The 15,733-nt window shown below is 37.3% G+C and overlaps 1 protein-coding gene across 1 annotated transcript in view; it reads right to left on the reverse strand.

Moving 5' to 3' along the window:
• LOC108673350 (SCY1-like protein 2) overlaps positions 1 to 15,733 on the reverse strand; it is a 109,491-nt gene that overhangs the window by 84,180 nt on the left and 9,578 nt on the right. The window lies entirely within an intron of this gene.

The following is a 15,733-nucleotide window of genomic DNA, read 5'->3' on the forward strand; positions in this document are numbered from 1 at the left end:
TCGAGACTCGCAGGACTATTTAGATCCAATCGGGAAAACACGCTTGTTGTTGCCTTGGAATCACTCGACGCAAATATGAATTTCATTGGCTGGGAATCTATCGATCTTTTTCAAGCCTTACTTACCTTAGGAATCTCGTGATTTTTCAACGTTAAAACAAACTTTTGCTGTTTACCCAGGAATGTATAAATGATTTAAATTTAAAGACGTGTTTTCATTGCTTCCCGTGTTTTTATTGCTGCACGAATTTCATTCCTACGCGTGATTTTATTTCTTCACTAGTCTTCCTTGCTACACGTGTTTTCATTGAATCAATTAATCGACCCCACAAATGTTAACCAGAATTATCGTTGCTGTCTTTGAAGTCCTTCAAATCTCTGAAGACGAGTTAAAGTCACCGTAAAATGTCATGAGCGTATGCAAGACTGAGCCAGGCGAGCAATAACTGATCGAGGTTTGGGCCGGCCAGCCATACAGGCCGTCTGGAGCATCAAAGGAAGCTCTACGTTACTGCAGTCTTTGCGCGCGTCGTTCATGTCAATTGAAATGCCTGAACACGTACATGTTCGAAAATTGATTCTTTTCCAGCACGCAAGTTTTCAAATAGGCGAGGAAGGCTTCTTCAATTCATTACGAAAGTGGTGTTTGAAGTGAAAATTCAACGTTCTTTTGTACGCAAATGATTGTTCCAAATACCATCGTTAAAATGTTGGGTTGATGTAATTAAATACGTCTATTGGCCATGTTGGAAATGCACACTAATAATGTTGAAGTATTTATAGTTACTCTTGCCATCCATCGTTCGTACTCTTTAAGTCAATTTTCGTCAGCCCGCCTTGAGTCATATTCATCTGTTCCATCTAAGTGACTGACTGCCTGTTATCTGTAACTTTGATTGCTCTGTAGTATTGAATAAAATAATTCCGAAACCCAATAGGACGATAAATTATATTTTCTGTTATGTTACGATTACGATTAATTATCGTCTCGATAAGGAGGAGTGGGAGGCTGTTGCGCCCAGGAAGAATATTGGATCGCTCAGCCTTCAGGTGCAATAGCGAGTTGCGCGCAAAGGCAGCTGCAGCTTTAAAGGATCAGCCAGAGCCTGTAACAGCAACTGAGGTACCGGGAAGGCCTGCAACAGCAACTGTTGTCCAATGAAGTTCTGCAACAGTAACTGCTGCACCGGGAAGTTCTGCAACAGTGACTGCTGCACCGGGAAGTTCTGCAACAGTGACTGCTGCACCGGGAATCCCAAGAATGCTAAACAAGTTCTGGTAAATAATTCGCATCGATTTATTTATTCAACATCTCTCTCGTAGGATTTCAATATTAAATATTGCCATCGACGGCCCCAGACAATAGCACATAAAAAATTAGAGATATAAACTGAACGAATGTATAAGAATTAGACATGAACGCTAAAGTTTGGTTTTTAGCATGGGAAATAGCTGTATATTCATCATTCGCGTGTTTAAATTGTAATTTCCTAATAGGGAAACAGAGCTGAATTTCCTGAAGGTAAAACAAAGCTGACAATTTAAAGAGAAAACACACGTGGCAGCGCACGAGATATCAATAAAAAATATAACTCAGTACTCACTGCAGTGAGTGACAGAGAGCGCATTTTCTCGTCGACGAAATCGTGAAGTCACGGACGGACAGACGGACGGACGGACGGACAGACGGACATGGCGAGCACAATAGTGCATTTTTTTTCATAAATGAGAAAATGCGCTAAAAATATGCAATAAATTTTGATCTCCTGCCAGAACACGGTATTATGGATACACACGTGTTTTAATGTAAAATGCTAACCATGTTTCGTCTTAAGCATATAAAATTCTATTTACCATGCCATAACGATTACACATATATGTGATTATGAATATTCTGGACAACATAAATTACAATAATGCATTTATGAAAACGAATCGAACCAAGTACCAACCCTGTCTTCCTAATGCCTCAGTCGTCGCACAAACAACAATACGAGTGATACATTTTCGCGATATTTATTCTTTTAGAATATTGTAAAACATTAGACCAGTTGTAATTGATACATATTACCATAAAATAAATCAGTGCATTTGTGAGCTGATCCATAACTGTGTATCCATTTGGCACTGTGCATTCAACAACGTATTGTCGTAATTGAATCGCTCATGATGTCTTTGGAAAACAAAGAAAACTACCAGAAAAAGTTACTGGAAAACTTTGCTGAACATAAAACACTTCAATCACTGCAGCCCAAGATAAATGATTTCAGAAGTACCCTCGGAATAGCGGTACTGTAGATAAGAATGACAGTGCACAGGATAACTGGGTTTGATGCATGAATAACCGTACGCAGAAAAACTGTACTGTATACCAGAATAACAGTTCACAGAATAATCGTGTTAGAGACAAAATAACCACGCGCATTATAACCACTAAACATACTGTATAACCAAACTGTAACGATCGCGTAAAGAATAACCGTGATAAATGCAGGAATAACCGTGCACAGACCAACCGCAGTAGAGGTCCACAGTAGTAGAGAGGAAATTAGTGCACCTGAGGGACATAAAGTGCGGCACGGCAGCAGACTAGAGCATTATTTTAAGAAGGGTCATTTCCGCGGCAGCTTCCTGAGCGACGCGCGCGGCAATCTAGTGCGCTTGAGGAGACCTCCGCCGTGAAGGTTCAAGCGAAGATTTAGTCGACGCGCTCCAGTATTTATAAGGTGTTCCGTCGTGCGCTCCAAAAGGCGCCCGATTGCTTTATTCTGCCTTTCAATGAAAGCCATCCTAGATCCCAAAAGCCACCCACTGCCTGGCTCAATTGAATTGCTTCTTTTCGAGTCACGCCGTTGGCTGGAGTGCGCGCGATAATTATTACCTTTGAAGAACTCTGAGGGAAAATGAACTTTCTTGCTCGCGCTCGGGTATCCCGGACTAGTGAAAAATGTGTCAGTTTTTAGAATTTTTTGCAATCGAATATCTGCAGCTATTCGCTCGAATTTTCCCTGAAATGGCTGGTTCGGACTAAAAATCAACAGAAATTGTTATTTGAAAAAATTTAATGTCAACTGAATTTTCAATGTGAAAATATTTCGAGGAAAATTATTGTTTTTAGAATTCGTTTCAATCAATTGATGGAAGTATTCGAATATATTATTGAAGAGAATTCAGGGAAAATTAGTGGCCAATCATGAAAAATTACTATACTATATATTATATAATACTATATATAATACTACTATATTGAATAGTTTCCTCGAACTGTTTCGTTGTATCACAGTATAGGATCGGATGCTGAGGTGTCTTTTTAAGATTATGAAATTTATTGCCGGGCTCAGAACAAAACACAGCACGGGCGCAGGACACTTTAATCAGCTCTCGGATTTTTAACTCAGACCGAGCGTTGCGAAGCCACGACAGACAGCCGCACGAATAAATTTAGCCAGAAACTCACAATTAAGCTGGAGAACAATTGCCTACTATATGATTATTATGATATTATAAAGTGGGCTTCAGGGTATATTGATTCAAATATTTCAATATATAAAATGATAAATTCATAATGAAATAGATTTCACTGTTTACATTGACTACACGAATCATGACCATGAGGTTACTTAGAAAATTTACTTTATCTCGGAGAAATTTTTTATAATCCACTATTATGTTAAGTGTATTTTACATTCACAAAGCCTGATCTGCCTTTGGGATTTCATTATTAAAAAAATATATCATCTCTTTGCTGATGATATTTCTATGCACTGCACTTCTTTATTAGCTGATTAATAAATAATTACGTTTTTATCCTGCAATTAAAAATTTCGAACATCTTTGGCTCGTTTGTCATTTTAGCAATATAGAAATTTTCATAAGTATAGTGTAATATAAATTATAATTTAGAGTAGAACTCATCAGTATTTCACTATGATTAACAGACAAATATGTTATCAGATACATAAAATCAATTTACTTTCACTTATTACACACAACAAGCTGCTTGTTCTCACCGTCCTTATCACCTTGTGTAGTGAAGTGCTAACACTATTATACAAGCGATATGATCCTTGTGGCAGTAAATTGGTTCGTTCGAGGCCAGTGAAGGAAAGCATTTTCAGTGACAGTAAATTGGTTCATTCGCGGCCAGTGAAGAAAAAATTTCCAGTAGCAGTAAATTGGTTCGTTCGAGGCCAGTGAAGAAAACATTTTCAGTGGCAGCAAATTGGTTCGTTCGAGGCCAGTGAAGAAAAACATTTCCAGTGGCAGTAAATTGGTTCGTTCGAGGCCAGTGAAGAAAAAAAAGCATTTTCAGTGACAGTAAATTGGTTCATTCGCGGCCAGTGAAGAAAAAATTTCCAGTGGCAGTAAATTGGTTCGTTCGAGGCCAGTGAAGAAAACATTTTCAGTAACAGTAAATTGGTTCATTCGCGGCCAGTGAAGAAAAAATTTCCAGTGGCAGTAAATTGGTTCGTTCGAGGCCAGTGAAGAAAACATTTTCAGTGGCAGTAAATTGGTTCGTTCGAGGCCAGTGAAGAAAAACATTTCCAGTGGCAGTAAATTGGTTCGTTCGAGGCCAGTGAAGAAAAACATTTCCTGTGACAGTAAATTGGTTCATTCGAGGCCAGTGAAGAAAAACATTTCCAGTGGCAGTAAATTGGTTAGTTCGAGGTGAGTGAAGAAAGGCATTTTCAGTGACAGTAAGTTGGCTCCTTGGAGACCACTAAACACCTTTCCAGTGACAACACATTTTGCAATTGTTGCAAGGAGTGTCGGACATCAGGTCCCATTTGCGATAGAACAAAATTACGCAAGCGACGTGGCGTGGGAGGTAGTACTGCGCCTGGATGCGGTAAAATGAATTTTTTTACCTAAAATAGGTATGAAAAAATCGAAGAACCTCATGAGGAAATAAATAGAATAAAGATAAGTGATTTTTTGGAAGCGAAATGACCTCATTACTCTCAGAATAGAATTGGCTTGGCCTCGCTCTTATTTATTTCATTATATGACCATCAACCTATTTAAAGTAAATGCAAACTCTTACAATAGGGACAATTCAATTAAAGAAAAACTTTAATCGTTCAGCATGCAATATTGATGGAGAATTTATAGCATGACCACTGTTGCAGAAAGATGCACTTATTCGCAGTAGCTTAATTGAGCTTAATTAAATTGTTTTGATGCTGAAATAATATAGGATTCTGGATAAGAAAACCAACTTCAAATTTTGTGTGAATCAAGGTTCTAATGAGATTTTAGGACAATTTATTAGAAAAATGAAATTTCAAGACGCCGGAAGAACGGTGGGAAAGATCATTGGACGAGTTAAATGGCCGAAAATGAAACTTGAACGTTGATGCCCATAGAATGCATGCAAAAATCATTGCCTGTTTTATCATGTCTCGTGCGCCCGCATTTCATGCAAAAATTCATTACCTGTTTTATCATGTCTCGTGCGCACGCAGATACATGATAGAACGTTATGCCTAACTTGATTTAGAATAGCTTTAGCAAAACTGATCAAAATGTTAAACCGATACAAAATTCAGCGCGAGAAATGCAACAGAATTATGAATCTATAATAGACACCCTCTACCCATTCCAAATGGTCCAGACATTCAACAGATGGAAATCATTTCATCAATTCATTGCATATTAAAATGAACAAGCTCACTAAACTCAAATAAAATTCTTCGCACTTCATGACTTTATAACGAGTGTCTCCTCATTTCAAACGAAGTTCCATGAATACTAAATGAAGCTCAATGAATATTTCAAACGGATTTGACATAAGTGCATGACGACTCAAGATATTTATTATAAGCAATAAATGTGCACAAGACATGAAAAACACACAATGAGTGTGAAATGCTGTATGGCAGACAAAACATGTAAAAATGTAATTAATTTTACGCATTAGGTAATGAATTTTTATGCATTACGTGCGCACGAGACATGTTAAAACAGGCAGCAAATTAATCATTTTATTACGAGTACACGAGACATTTGGAATAATGCATACAACGAATAGACAAAGCGTTACTTGCACGTGCCAAACGTTACGGCTCAAGACGAATAATAGATGCGGTCTACCTGCATTCAAGACAAGCTGAGAATAATGAATATTATATGCGGTGCACAGTCCCTCAGATGAACCATTCATTATTCTGACACGATCTTTTATCTCACAGATCATCTTCAGTACGAGTACGATCTTTAATTACGTATATCGAGACGATTTTCTATCTCAGAGGCCATCATTCTATCCCTCAATTACGTTCTTCCATCTCAACAATCACATCTTCGTTCAGATACAATTCTCAGGTGAGATCCTTTGCTCGTCAAGTACGGTCCGACGTCATCCAGATGTCGGGCCTCAATTGTTTATATTTGATATTCCGTCTCTCAGGTACGATCTTTGATTGTCCTATTGCGATCCTTCTACTCTCAGGTACGATCCTCAGTCTTTTCTGTGAACCTCCATTTCTCAGGCACGATCTTCCGACTCCCAAACACGAAGATTCTCTGGTCCTCCGGTACGATCCTTCGTTGTCTGTGTGGGGTCCTCCGGTACGATCCTTCGTTGTCTGTGTGGGATCCTCCGACTCTTAGGTACGACCCTCTAACTCTTGAGTGCGACGGTCCATGCCTGAGATCCAACAGCGCCTCGCTCTCCTGGAGACTCTTCGCCGCTCCGTCCAGATGTTCTTCTTTAACACACTTCCGCGTTGTGGCTCTCGCGAGCACGCGTCCTTTGTAGAGGCTTTTACTTTACTGAACCTTGATTGAAAGCCCTCAAGTATTTTACTCTTCACCAGATGCAAATTTCCTGCGTTGCTCTATCAACACTTATATTTATTATGATGAGGGCTAGTCACTGCAAGTTAGTTACGACTACAATTTTCACTTCGGCGTATCAGTGATGGTCTACACGAATTTATTAATTACTTAGAAAACAACAAACATTCGGCGCCTCCAAACACCAAATTTTATTCGACTAGAACTCCCTTTTATCAATTTCTAATGGTCTAAATAGCTTCTCTAACTGAACGTCTTGTCTGGCCCACGAAGGGAATGGCGGAGAATTTTCGGCAAGATATTATGATTTGTCAAAAATAATGGGAAAAAATGAAGACTGCAATGGATGTATTTTAAAGCATTTTTTGGTGAAGCAATAAGCTAATTGTAGGATAATTAATATATTTTATCCGGTTCATTTATTTCTAATGAGCTAAATTTACTGAACTTAATTGTTAGTCAAGTTTCTCCCGTATTGATTTATTTTATCTTAGATTCCATACTTACAACACAACCCAGAAAATATTTTAAAAATTACTGCATTGACGTAAATCATTTTTAGTTGCATTCTTAAAACCATCGACATTATTTTAATTCCAACAACAGACAGAAATTAAATTCATTTATATGGACCACTAGCGCTTCACAACCACAATATCTTCTCAAAGTAACTCCACTTTCCCTATCAAAGGGTAACTGCAATCATTCTATCCATTTGAAGTCAGATTATCAAGGCTCTAGGGTAACAATGATGACTACAAAAGAATCCTCGTAACAGGCAAGAGTCAATCTGCATGACTGCTGAACTACAAAGCCCCGTGCAGACACACCTTGTCCCAGCGACTCTAAATCCCCGAGCGTATATAGGGAGCAGTAGGAGAGAAGGCTTCGATATATTCTCATATGAGGCCATGGCTTTTTATTTGTTCTCTGCCAACAGATCCCAATGGGCCTCTCAAGCTCGTACTGTTGAACCGGAAAGACCGGCCTCGCTATGGAGTTCAAACAGAGCGGCAGGCGAGCCGTAAGTCTACACTCAGCGAAGTGAGTGGGACTTTGACCAAATAGCGGCACACTTCTTACCTTCGTAGGTCATCCGGACCCAGGCAAAAGGTTGTATCATTGCTACGCGTAGGAAATATGTCATTATTTGGGAAATATGACACATTCATTTCTCAGAGTGTAGACGCTACAAAGTGCAGACGCTTGAGGTCCTGCGACTTATCACAGAAAGGAAACCTTGCGTTTAGAGTGCAAATTCAAGGGCAGCTCGGGCAAGCGAATATTCACTAATGATCTTCGTAAGAGCTTTCTAGTGTACCCAACCTATGCGTACCCAAGCTGATGCGGAGTCAAATGTTTAATTTACACATTGATAAATTCGTGTGATTTATATTTTTTTGCTCGACCAATGCAAGTAGAAGTTTTTTCGCTCGGGATTGTCAGCATTAAAAAATTTAAATTATTAGATTCTGATCTGGCATAAGCAAATGTATTGCAAGTTAAGTTTCCTTGTCGTGGCCAGTGTATTAAATTTTCTTCTGTCTGAATGATGTAACGAACGCTGCATGTTAGGCAATCCTGTCTACCGCAAAGCAGCGTTGAGACTCCAAGAACTCAAGACAAGATAAATCTCTCATAAGAATTTGGCTCTGAAATAGCTACTTTTTATAGTTGAATATTATATTATTATTCATAGGCAAAAATAAAAGAAATCAACTAATGATACCAAGAACGTATTGCTAAGTAATTTTCTGTGTGCCTAGCAGTTTGGTGTGAATTTTTCAAAATATATATGAAAAACACACTATTAATGTACCTCTTTATAATGAAAATTAGCTTGTCCAAATAAAATACTTCTATAAATAGAAGGAGGAGAGGTTATAAGGATTCAGTAGTAATCAGTGTTATTGAAATTCTATTGTGAATCCTTTATGCACTTGAGACTTTATTAAATCAGTAAAGATGCGGTATTTTTACGTGCCTTAAAATGTCAAAACTGAATTCTTTTTTAAAATAAGCAGATTCCGACTACTTAGATTCTCGTTTCTCATCTCATAAACATCAAATTTCCAAGTAGACTAATCAGATAAACCAACAAATGTTCTTTTAGACATACTTGAATCGCTTCGGCGGTTCACTTTGTCGTTCCCATATTAGTCTCCTTCAATTTTAAATGATTAAAAATTAAAAACAATATCTCGAGAACGATTTGTTATTCTTATTACCTGGGGAACAAATACTCGAGACAAATCAATTATAGCCAAAACTCCCCGTATCCTGCAATAAATTACCTCTCTACAAACTTCATTGATGGTCAATAAAAGTTTCTGTTTACAGACTTTTACAAAAATTCATTTATTATCAGGCGATGTAGATTGTCACAAAAACAACAGTAGCAGGCGAGCTTGTATAAATGTTTATTTTGGTCATTATAAGCCCGAAAATTATTCTACTTGGTATTATTTCCGTTGATAAAGGCCTCTTTAAATTGACGACGAAGTCAAAATGAAAAACACGTTGTAAGCAGAAGTCGCCTTCCATTTTCAGAAATGAGTGGAAATTTGGTAGGAGCCAATTAATGATAGACGATCTCTCATGATTCGTTCATGATTTCAAAGACGGAATGAGACGGAATCGGACGAGGCATCGGACGATGACATCGGAGTGCATGGCACACAATCGATGAGCTGTCGTCGTCTCCTAACAAAGTCCTTCGAACTGCAGCCTCATTATGTTCCTCAATAGGAGTGCCACGCGCTGTCTTCGTAAACAAACCTAGTCTTTTGATGCGAAAATCAATTTGATGTATACAAAACTCTTGCAATCATTTATCATTGTTTTAATTAGATAATAGAGTAATAAATCCATAGGAAAGAGTAGCAAAAAAATGTCAAAAAGTAATTTTAATTTTAACTTTGATGTGTTTATCTATGCAGATGTCTCTTATGTATTATGATTCCTTTTGCAAAAATGATCGCCCACATCATATCTGAGTGTGTACTCGGATTGTAACGTGATATTGGAACATTACTTTGTACCATTCTAGTATCAGTGAATGATGTTGGCATTATATACACGCGAAACAAGATTGCCTTCTATAAAGAATTTGTCTGGAATACCACAGAGGAGATATTGATTCATTTTATGGATCATGCAATAAGTCTAGCAGCTATCTCATTCAATTCATCAGTTATTGAAAGATCGGGTTCCAAAGGCCTGATCCCTTGTGGAATCAAGTCATGAAAAGTACACGACTCTGCAACAGACCATGGGCCTATTTTCTTCAGTGCCGACATTTCTATTCTATTCTATTATTGAATTACTTCTTCATAGAATAGGCGCAGCCTATCAGAACAAAATGCGTAACAAGTCCGTGTATTGGAACGCAAGTGCATATTTTGTTAAAAAAAAGAGGATTCACTTAATGTAAACTTATTGCAAACAAAATTTATCACCCAATCCATGATGAACTAAGGTTCAAATGCGGTTTGAGTCATGATGAATAATGCAGAGAAAGCGATGGAGTGTGGGCTCCTGCATTGCCTAGGGTTTCGGCGAAAATGAGTGAGGAGCGAAATAACCAAATTAGATATATATGAATAAATTAAATAAATTATAAAAGATATGATGAATAAATTTACCGAGTACAGAGAAATAAAAATCCTGCTGTTGCTGGTCAAATCTTAGCTACACGAAAAAATGCTTGAGCACATAGCCTGTTAGTGCTCTTCAGCCGCAATGTCTGTTTTATAGAGAAAGAGTATAGAGAAGGAACGAGCTGTCCGGCGTATCCCTGAATCATCTGAAGAGGGGATTCTTGTCTACAAGAAATTTGCAGTATTTTGTTCGTACGTTCTTAGTCAGTAATGAATCAGCATTAACGTTGAAGATATATGATAAATTCGGAAACTTAAATCTCTTTTTTAATCTCATCTAAAGTACAATTTTATTGTTTGAGATTCTATGGGACATTAATTAAACTGCAACATTATTACATAATTTAAATTTCACCTAGACATTTAACATTATCCGAAAACCAGAAACTTTTTTAAGCCAACGAAATTGTTCTAAACAAAAACTGTTATAATTTTACACTGTAATAAAATTGTAACATGATTATAACATAATATATTTTCTCCAGCATTGACAATTATTAATATTGGCGAAAGCGTGAACTTTTATAAATGGACTTTAATCCACTTTACAAAGCCCATGAAGTACAAACACAGCCCACCTTGCAAAGCCCATCTTACGCAAACACAGCCGTTCAATATCCTGGCCTGAAACAAGCCCAGAACGGCTGCGACTTGCCTTATGAACATCACGAGACAGCGAAATGCCGGAGTTACAACAAACAAAGACTGGCTAAACTACTCTTTGTTCCCTACAATTATCAATGCAGCGATGAATAAAAATTTTTTTTTGCTTCCCTGGGACATTATGGTAGATATAATATAAAACTAAAGGACATCTTCGAGAGTTGTGCGCTAAATACAAGTGTACTCTTACTTATTTACAAAACACATTTTTCTTAGAAATTTGCCCAACAAGATTTCAATTATTCGTGTTTGCATCTGCAATAACAATAATAATTCGCATGCACATTCTCATGAATCAATTAAATTTGACCGGAGATTTTTCATTAAATATTTTATACATATTAGGACAGAAAGAATTAAAAATTAGTCAACTATTGAAGGCAAACAATATTTTCAGATCTATATTGACTATTGTTTGATACCCAACAGATGGATACCGGATCTTGGCGTTACTCTATGGATTTTGACCCCAAGATTTAATTTACTGGGGCAGACATTCGAGCCATGATTTTTTATTGTAGTTTAATTCGACACACAGTTAAATTATTTTAAATGAAAGAAAATAGTAGAGTATTATTATTATGACACTGCAACGCAATTTTTTGTAAGGAATGAGTGCGTCTGATTACAGTTCATCGCTTAGTGTGGAGAGCATATAGGGTTTAACGAACAAGATCAAGCTGTAGATCCTAAAATGGAGTGGGTAACTTAGTGTGCAGTTATATCATGCGTCACCCATATATTGATCACGTTATCAGAATAGCACACAACTCTTTTGCATTCTTACATATGTTTGACCTAAGGTAAGCAATGACATAGCACAGGTGTGTACTCAATTAGTCGGGCAGCATGGGCACTTCGTTTAGAAACGTGATGGTATCTCAAGACCCACTGAACAGAATACGCTGAACAGTAATAATTGAAAAGGGTACCAGAAGAGAACTTATTAAACAGGACTAACTGAAAAATAACATCTATATAATAGAGCTCACTGAACAGAACTTAGTGAACAGAACTCAATGAACAGAACTTAGTGTGCAGAAAAGCATTCAATGAACAGCGCACATTGAACAGAACTCACTGAAAAACACTCATTGAGTTCCCACACATGTGCAGAACAGCGATCCAAATGGCGCCCAGGGCAGATCAATGGCTGTCATTGTGTGCGCCACAAAATATTATAAACCAAATTGGAGGAAAATATGCGGAACCGAATACGGAGAAAGCGATTACTTGAATTTGAGTAGAGAATGACGCTTGTATGGCTTCCTATTTTGATAGGCAATGGCTGCTGTTTGGTATAATTTCTTTAAATAACACGAAGTTTATTTCAATATTCAAGGTGACTATGTTATTAAGATATGCCGGAATAAAAATAGAACTACAAATGATAATACTATTCGTTTGCCGGTTTTGTTAATACATAAATGAAAAATAGTCATATCTTGAAGTAAAAACTACTGTTTTCTTTTATTTTGCAACGGAATCGCTTTGAAGATTTGATGAGAAACAAGTTTGATGGCACTAAAAATAAGCAATGCAATAGAAAATAAAAAAGAAACATCCAAGGGATTAGAAAAGAATTTAAAGAATGATTAGAAGTCGATAGTTAAGAAGATAAAGAATGCGCAGATTCATTGTATAATACTGTAATTCAGAGAACATTTGGTTAAAGTTTTTTCAAAGCAGTGCTCGATCAGAGCTGTAGTGCAGCATAGAGCATTGAGTTGAGACTTAATTTCCAGGTTCATTGGTTGACCGCGCTTTCGAAAAACAGGCTGGATTACCGGACGTGGTGGGACGATGCGGAAATAAGTCTACGGATTACCAGGGATGAATTTAGATCTGTGCAGTGCACATATTTGAGTAGGTTTCATTGAAGACCAGAGAATTCCTTTTATTGACAATTTTCTTATTAGTTTTTTCAATAGATCGAACAAGATTTTTAGTTTGCACGGGTAAATCGAAAATCAGAATACCGAAGGACATTTTTATTTCTTTAACGACGTTTCGAATGTTTCTATCATTCATTATCAAGTTAAAAGGCGCATTGAGTGATGGAATTTGGCTCGACATAAGTACAAAATCAAGTAAATAGGATATTACTCAAAAATCAATCACAAAAATAAATAAAAATTAGAGCACCGAAAATTACTCCGAAAACAGTCTCAATGTTCTGACAAATCCAGTAGTTTGAAGGTTGATGGCTGGGGTCCTATCCTTAATGATGAGGGCCTCAGCTATCGCGAGTCGGTTGGCGTCGGGGCATCTCATGACGACGCTGGTGCACTCCTCCATCACCGTACGAGTGATGGTCTCGTTGGCTTCCATCAGGTGGTTCCTTGGTCCACCAGACTGAAGGTGGCACGTGAGACGTCGGCATAATGTCGTGGTTGTGAGTCCGATGTAGTCGGACTCATAAGCGTGGGTCCGACTTGTGATTCAAAAGGTTGTGAGGTTGTGTTCAAAACCAATTCATAAAGCTTTTCGAAATTAAAACTATCAAAACTACATTCATTTATCCACTTGTGTGGTAGAAATTGGGAACGATCCTCACTGAGCGCACTGCTGAAGCCGCTTGTGCACGAGCAATTGGATTAGTGAGACCACTTGCGTGGTCGCCGGAAACCTGCGTGGAGAATAACGTGGGATTTGCCATCAGTTGCTAGAAGTACCATTGCGAATAAATTTCCTCATTATCATTATTTCCACAGCTCCCAGACTTGTTTTTTTTATTAAGAAACATTTTTCAACGAGTAAAAGTGAAATTACATTACATTTTTATTAGTCATGTCAGTTTTTGGACACTTGGAATCAAAGTAGGTATTTCACAAATAAAGTGAGTTAATCATTTCCTCGACCCCTCAAAAATTTTTTTTTTGAAAAAATTCTCTTTGATGGTAATTCGAACGATTCGTTCTAAACGAGTAATCTCGCCTAAATTTTTATTTAGCCTACATGAAAAATGATATGGTATAATAAGTTTTTGCCCTTCAAAGACCTCATGCATTCACAGCAATAATTGAACGAAAATTAGTTTAGGGGCCCGGCTAAATGCTATGCCAATCAAATGCTGACTAAAAGCTGTCAGAAAAGGATATTAAAATGAGCACAACAAAATTTGACTCTGGAACCTCTCCCAAAATTTGTTATATTGTTTATATATCATTATTATTTATATATTAGTGAAAAATTTGTGCACTTCAGTATGAATCATATGTGGAAATGAAAAAAAAATCTTTTCCAAAACAACCAATTACAATATTCGTCACAGTCCAGTAAAGTTAATAGACTTGAAAATATTCAAAGATACTTCAACGAAAGTTGAGTTAATTCAATGCCCCTGAGAGTGCGCTTATTTTACTTTAAATGAACAAAATCATTTGTCGTTGCGTAAAAGAAAGCGAAAGTGAACGAAAGCTTTGTACCATCACGGGAGTTAATTCGCAAAATACTATTTTCTGCTTCTGGGATAAATTGAATGAGAGGGTTCATTTTAATTACTAATTAATACTAGATAGTTTCCTCGTACAAGGTCAAACGTGTTATTTAGCAAACTTTCACCTTTTAAGGAAACTTTAACAACAAAAATTTAAACAGTTGTAAAATGTGTTTGAAGTCTATTATTGTTATTATTTGATTCGTTTATGTACACATTATCGTTTGCTCGCTGTCTTTTAGCGCATTTTATCATTTATGGAAAAAAGGTGCTATTGTGCTCGTCATGTCCGACCGTCCGTCTGTCCGTGACTTCACGTTTTCGTCGATTTTGAGAATTTTTTGTCACTCACTGCAGTGGGTACTGATGTAATTTTTGGCTTATCAATCTGGCCATAAGGACGAATAAATTATAGCGCAAGGTCCTGTGGTGATACTGTTCCGAGCGAGCTGTTCATTGTTAACGTTCTTACGGGCAGATAACGAAGTTTTGAAAAAGGAGGTACACGTAAGGTTCTTTCCTTTGCCTCAAACTTATAAACTGAAACAACAACGATTAACTTATTACAACAAAGTGCAATATTCTACACCTTATAATGCCAAATTTAGGGGACATAACAGCAGAGAATAGCAGGCATTCCAGCCTCTAAGATTCCGACTCACATCCCGAATAGGTACCTGTAATTGCGTATGACATATCAACTTAATTGAGGTACAAGGCTGAGATAGTGACAACGGAAAAGTCAGTTAAAATCCTAAAACAGACTGCAACTGCGCGTTCTACTTCTCTTTATGGCGATGACAGCAACTCGGGACTTCGCCACAGATTCGTAATAATGTTGGTCGAAGAAGTTCTTTGTATTATGGATGCATATTAAATCTGCACGATAAAAACACAAATAAAGCTGAGTCTGGTACGTAGAACTGAATAAATTTTATGTTTTCAATTAAATGAATATTTCATACACGCACTGAGGGATTTGACTTTGAAAGAGCTTCAGTATTAATAATTCAGTTATAATCTGTGCTCCGATAACTGATCAAAGGATAATCCTCATGTGTCCACGTCTCGATGATTTAATAAAAACGAAACTGGCAATTGAAGATGAGATCACGCTTCGATTCCTTCAGCTTAATTCTTAGTTGCCGCTTAGATTAGCATTTCAAGAACAAATA

Source organism: Hyalella azteca, unplaced genomic scaffold (genome assembly GCF_000764305.2).
Source record: "Hyalella azteca isolate HAZT.00-mixed unplaced genomic scaffold, Hazt_2.0.2 contig13371, whole genome shotgun sequence".
NCBI classification, from domain to species: domain Eukaryota; kingdom Metazoa; phylum Arthropoda; class Malacostraca; order Amphipoda; family Hyalellidae; genus Hyalella; species Hyalella azteca.